The 6314-nt window shown below is 35.0% G+C and overlaps 1 long non-coding RNA gene across 1 annotated transcript; it reads left to right on the forward strand.

Moving 5' to 3' along the window:
- Positions 1–4091: 4091 nt before the first annotated feature.
- Positions 4092–5185, forward strand: LOC146906014 (uncharacterized). The gene is made up of 2 exons (XR_015018816.1): positions 4092–5046; positions 5101–5185. It is a non-coding gene; the product is annotated as an uncharacterized LOC146906014 (long non-coding RNA).
- The last annotated feature ends 1129 nt before the right edge of the window (positions 5186–6314 follow it).

Raw genomic sequence — 6314 nt, forward strand, 5'->3', positions numbered from 1 at the left:
CTGGTGGTATGGTTGGAGAAAAAGCATTAGATGATGAAGAGATAGTAGGCATGAACATGGGATACATAGGAACTGGGAATGGGTTTTGTTCTGGTCTAGCCACTTCATTCTTGTCACTCATGGTGTTTTTCCATTTCCTTGACAAAGTCATTTCATAAGTCATCCAAGACAGATAATGCAGAATTGCATTGTTTCCTTCAATTACCCTGGTTAGATCACTGCGTGTCTTGCTGCAGTCTTTCTTAACCTTAGACCTCTTAGTTGGCCTTTCATTGTTCTCAACAATCCTTTGTGCCATTGAAGGTGTATCAGTAAACCTTGAAGGAAAAGTGAGATTGGTTTGAAGAGACTTGAGAGAATCCATTTGAACAGATGAATCAAAACCTTGTGGAGAAAGGAGTTTGTCCACTGAATCAGGTTGGAAAAGAGCAGAGTATTCATGCTTTTGTCGAGAGTATACAAATTTGATGACTTTGTGATTGGAGGATCTTTTGTGAAGCTTTGAAGGATTTCAGAAGCCTTAACATTTGAAAAAGACGAATTGTTGCCAAAGTTATCAAGCAATTCCTGGTCTTCCTCCATCACAGGAGAAAGTTCTGGAGAACGTTCTGGAGGGATGCAGTGTTCATCAGAAGCATTTTCTGGAATTGGATTTTTCAGAGCTGACTCATCTTCCCTCTTTCTTTTGAGGTCAGTTTGAGGCTCAACATCAGGTTCCTGCTTCATGTGACTCAGATTCTTTGGGGTGAATTGAGAATACTCAAAAAGAGATTGTTCACCCTCAAAAGGAACATGATTTTTAATGAAGATTTTAGTAAGAGCCATTCCGTATGGCAGACATGATTTTTTGTTTCGAGATTGAATGACATTGATCATGTTATGAATGATAATATGAGGCAGACTTAATTTCTCTTTCATGTAGAGATGGTACATGACCAATAGATTATTTGGACTAACAAATTGAAAATTACCATCCCTAGGTAAGACACAATGTTGACTTATGCCATGGAAAATTTTTGGTTTAGGCAGAAGGTTCGAAGAAACAAACTCAGTGATGTTTGGTTTGAACAGGAGTTTGTAAATATTCTCAGAATCTACTTCGAGTTTTTGAAACCAATCATCACCAAAGACAGTACGACCAGTATTAGAGATACCAAGAGTATCAGAGATTACCTGTGGAGTGAGACGTATCTCAACATCCTTAATCCTAGACACAATAAGGCTTTCCTCAGGGTAGACTTCTGCCATGAAGTAAAAAGCTTGAATGAGCTTTGGGTAATGTCTCTCACGAAGCTGTAGGAACTTGGTCCAGCCTTGCTCATCAACATACTCCTTAAGAGCAATTTTGTCATTTTCTAGTTTGACAAAATCATAGTACCTTCCAATTCCAATGGACCTATTTCCCCATTTCTCTTTGAAATCCTTTTTCTTTGATGGATCAAACAGGGGTACCCTTTTTCCTTGAGAGATTTTAATGTTCTTTGGTTTTGAAGCAGTTTTGCGCTTTGGAGAACATTTTGGAGAATAATCTGAAGATAGTTTATCATCTTCATCTGAAGAACTTTTTGAAGAACCTTCTGGAGAACGATCTAGTTCAACAGTTTGCTTCTGCTTTCCTTTGTCCTTCATAGTTGGTTTAGGCTTTGGTTTTGGTACAGAAGCCTTGACAGAAGGTTTTGAAACCTTTTTGCTAATCTTAGGTTTAGGTTTAAGAGGAGAAGGAGTTTTCTCAACCAAAGGGGTTGGTGGTTCAGTTTCTTCATCTGAATCAGAGATTTCATGGAAAATTGTATCCACGCTGTTGGTTTTCTTTGTCCCAACTGCAGAGCGAAGCCTTAGAGATTTCCTAGGTCTTGGATTAGGAGCAGATTTGGCCTTCTTTGGAGGCATCTTCCTTTTGGTGGCATTCCTGAGATGAGGAGCCATTTTGTTCAGGTTTGGAGGTTCCTGAGGAGCGGTTTGTTGTTCTTCAACCGCTTCTGTTTGTGGGTTGAGGTTGATGTTGACAGATGTTGGTTGTGGTTCAACATATACGACCATCGCGAGAGGATGGAAGGATTCTGGGTCAGGGATGAATGGATTTTCTTCATCATTCTTCGATGGAGTATTTTCCGGTGTGGTGAGAGAACCATCTTGCATGGTTGGTTCAGTGGAGTTTTTGAGCGGAGATTGTGGTGGAGTTTCGAATGGAGTGGTTTCCTTGGTTGGTGGTGGAGTTAAATCGAAACATGGTGATGAAGGGGATGACGGTGGTTTCGTCGGAGGAGATGGTGGAAAGGGAGAACGAGTTGGTGAAGGTGAAAGAGGAGAAGTTTGATCTGGGTTAGAGCTTCCAGCACCCTTGGTTCTAGCCATTTTTGGTGAAGAAGATGATGTACGGTGGTGGTTTTTTGAGAGAAGAAGTTGAGACGGTTTGAAGAAGGAAGAGAGTGGGAAGTTTTAGAGAGAGAAAGTGAAAACCGGTTTTGGGAGAGGGAAAAGTTGAGAAGTAACTTTTAGTGGTTTAATGATGAGAGAGGGGACAAGAGCATTTAATGGGCTGTAATATTTTTCTTGATGCTGGTAATTTATTTTCTACCTAGAGATTAGTTTAAATAGAGAAAACTAATTTGAAAGGACATGGTTGAGGCGTGTAACGCCCTCCTTTTATTTAATTATTTTTATTAAGTTAGGGTTTATTTATGTGATTTATTTTAAATATGCGATGTGTTGGTATTATATTAGGTGGCTTTATTCTATTATTTATTAGAATATGAGAATTATTAGTGTAAGTAGAATTGGTGGTTAGAATAGAAAGAAGAATAAGTTATTGGGCCTAAATAGATTTAGGAAGAGTATTTAGTATTATAAATAAGAAAGTTTAGGTTAGAAAGAGTTTTTACGTTAAACCGTTTTTTTTTGGAAAAGAGGAGAACAAGAGAGAAGAAGAGAAGAAAGAGGAGAACTCAGAGAGAGAGAACCCTAGGAACGAAGAACGCTGCTTTTGATTCCAGAAAAACAATCTAAGGTAAGGGTGAGACTATCTTTCACTAATATTAAGTTTGTAGATCATTAGATTGCATCTAACATGTTTTACGATGAGTTGTGAGATTATGAGAAATTAGGGTTTGAGTTAGAATTGATGATTAGATGATGGAAAACTACTGAATTGATGTAAGGGGGGAGTTTTATTCATCACAAGGGTTGTGTACTCATGTGGGTAGTGAAGGGTTGTATTTTTCTTCCTTATTTTCATGATCTTTTAAATTTGTGCTGCAATTATATGTTTGATTTATTGAGATTATTTGCAATTTTGTGCTTTGACTATTTTGTTCTCTCTAATTTTGTCGAACCCTATTCTTAATTTGGTGGATATTTTCTAATCACTGAGCAACATATCCCTTTCGGTAGGCTCACAATTTACTTAATTTTTGCAATTAAATTGTTTAAGGATAAAGAAGGAAATTGGTTTCGTTTCTTCTCTCTTATTTTCTAGTTGATGAGAACGATATAACCTTGTTGTGTTGCTTCAGCTAAAGTTAATTATTATTATTTTTGAAAACAAAGTTTTGTTTAAAATGAGTTTATTTCCTCAATTATTAGAATTTGAAGAATTGATTTCTGATTCGGTATTGACGGGAATATATGAATTTGAAATATTGTTCCGTAAAGAACTTTGTACGTGAAAGCCTAGGTATGGTTACATTATTAAGAATTTTTGTTGATATATATGATACTTTGTGATATTTGATTTAAGTTTTTTGACAAACAGAGCTCCATTTGTTGTTTGCTTCGCTTTCCAGAGACATGTGATTTCATGCAATTCTAGTCCATTTTTTTTATGTTTATGGATTTCTTTTACTTGGTCTCATTTAAAATCCATTATTGATGTGTACACATGAATGTCATCACTATAAAGTTTTGTTTTAAATTATCTTACATGGTAATGTGATTAATGCAAATTATATTTGTTGGCTTGAAATAAGGATTTGAATGCTGAAGATTTGAATTGTATGTTGACGATGAATTGTTTGAAAATGTGTTGATATAAAGATGTGTTATTTAAAGATGAGTTATATAAAGATGTGTTATTTGAAGATGTGTGATTTAAAGATGGGTTATATAGAGATGTGATACTGTTATTTATGCACTATATGTGTTAATTATGATGCTTATGTTGATGCGATGTTTAAGATGTTGTTGATTACCATTTGATGTTGTTATGATGTGATGCTGATGTGATATGAATTATTTATATACTGCTGAGTCTTATTTAAGATGTAAGTGTCGGTCTAAGTCAATAAGTTATAGGATGTTCATGAAGTTTCTAAGATGTAAGATGTTGAGTCCATGCATACTCATTCAAAGTTGAGGGCTTGATGCCCTGGAGCTTTTGCTCAACCACGACGATGGAGCTTTTGCTCAACCATGACGATGGAGCTTTCGCTCAAACACGACGATGGAGCTTTTGCTCAACCATGACGATGGAGCTTTTGCTCAACCACGACGATGAGGGCTTATGCCCTAAAATGGTACCACATGCATTTGCATTTCATGATGATTCAAGATGGTTTAAGACGTTAAGAGTTGCATAGTCGAGTTTAGATGCATTGTCAAGTCAAGTTGTTAAGTTGTGATGTTTTAACGAATTACTTCGTGATGTTTTAACGAATTACTTTGTGATGTCTTTTAGTATGATGATATGTGACGATGACTGTGACTGCTATTTGATGATATTTTGCTAAGATAAATGATGATGTTTATGTATTTAATTATAGTTGTTAAATTATAAGATGTTTATGTTGTTAAATGTAATTTATGATTTATAAGCTTAATATTATTGTTTGAGAAATCTCACCCCTTCTGCGTATATGTTGCCTCGACCGTGGGTAATGTGCAGGTAATAAAGACTAGCTGTGTTCGTGAGTAGACTCCTCACATCGTGTCTAGGATGCTCTGATACGTAATGGGATGGGGATTTTAATACTATTTTCTGTTCCTTTACGTATTGCTTTTGAAGTTTAAGAATTATTTTTGAACTAAGATTTATGAGACTTTTATGATGAGGTTGAAGTTTAAGAATTATTTTTGAACTAAGATTTATGAGACTTTTATGATGAGGCCTGCGTGCCAAAGACTTTTATGTTGTTGAACTAATTCCGCTGCGAAGTTTTAAAGATTAAGTTGAATAATTTTGAAGGATAAATATTTATTTATTCAATTTATGATTTTTATGAAATGTGACATTCCGTTTACGATGAATACTCTGATTTATTTACGAAATTTTCACGTTGGGAAAACGGGGTGTTACAATTGGTATCAGAGCAGGTCGGTCCGTCCGGCCAAGTAGATGAGTCGTTGTGTCGTGTCGTCATGTTTTCTAGTTAGTAGTTATGTTTTATTACGTGATTATGTTTAACTGACTAACTTTGATGTGGTTTTGTGTTTTGTTTGAAGAAGCAATAACTAAATTTATTTTTTCTTGTGCTTTGAATTTCGAGGACGAAATTCTTTTAAGTTGGGGAGAGTTGTAACGCCCTCCTTTTATTTAATTATTTTTATTAAGTTAGGGTTTATTTATGTGATTTATTTTAAATATGCGATGTGTTGGTATTATATTAGGTGGCTTTATTCTATTATTTATTAGAATATGAGAATTATTAGTGTAAGTAGAATTGGTGGTTAGAATAGAAAGAAGAATAAGTTATTGGGCCTAAATAGATTTAGGAAGAGTATTTAGTATTATAAATAAGAAAGTTTAGGTTAGAAAGAGTTTTTACGTTAAACCGTTTTTTTTTGGAAAAGAGGAGAACAAGAGAGAAGAAGAGAAGAAAGAGGAGAACTCAGAGAGAGAGAACCCTAGGAACGAAGAACGCTGCTTTTGATTCCAGAAAAACAATCTAAGGTAAGGGTGAGACTATCTTTCACTAATATTAAGTTTGTAGATCATTAGATTGCATCTAACATGTTTTACGATGAGTTGTGAGATTATGAGAAATTAGGGTTTGAGTTAGAATTGATGATTAGATGATGGAAAACTACTGAATTGATGTAAGGGGGGAGTTTTATTCATCACAAGGGTTGTGTACTCATGTGGGTAGTGAAGGGTTGTATTTTTCTTCCTTATTTTCATGATCTTTTAAATTTGTGCTGCAATTATATGTTTGATTTATTGAGATTATTTGCAATTTTGTGCTTTGACTATTTTGTTCTCTCTAATTTTGTCGAACCCTATTCTTAATTTGGTGGATATTTTCTAATCACTGAGCAACATATCCCTTTCGGTAGGCTCACAATTTACTTAATTTTTGCAATTAAATTGTTTAAGGATAAAG

The sequence above is a fragment of the Medicago sativa genome, chromosome 7, assembly GCF_051527215.1.
Source record: "Medicago sativa cultivar Bolivia chromosome 7, Bolivia_mono, whole genome shotgun sequence".
Lineage (NCBI taxonomy): Eukaryota > Viridiplantae > Streptophyta > Magnoliopsida > Fabales > Fabaceae > Medicago > Medicago sativa.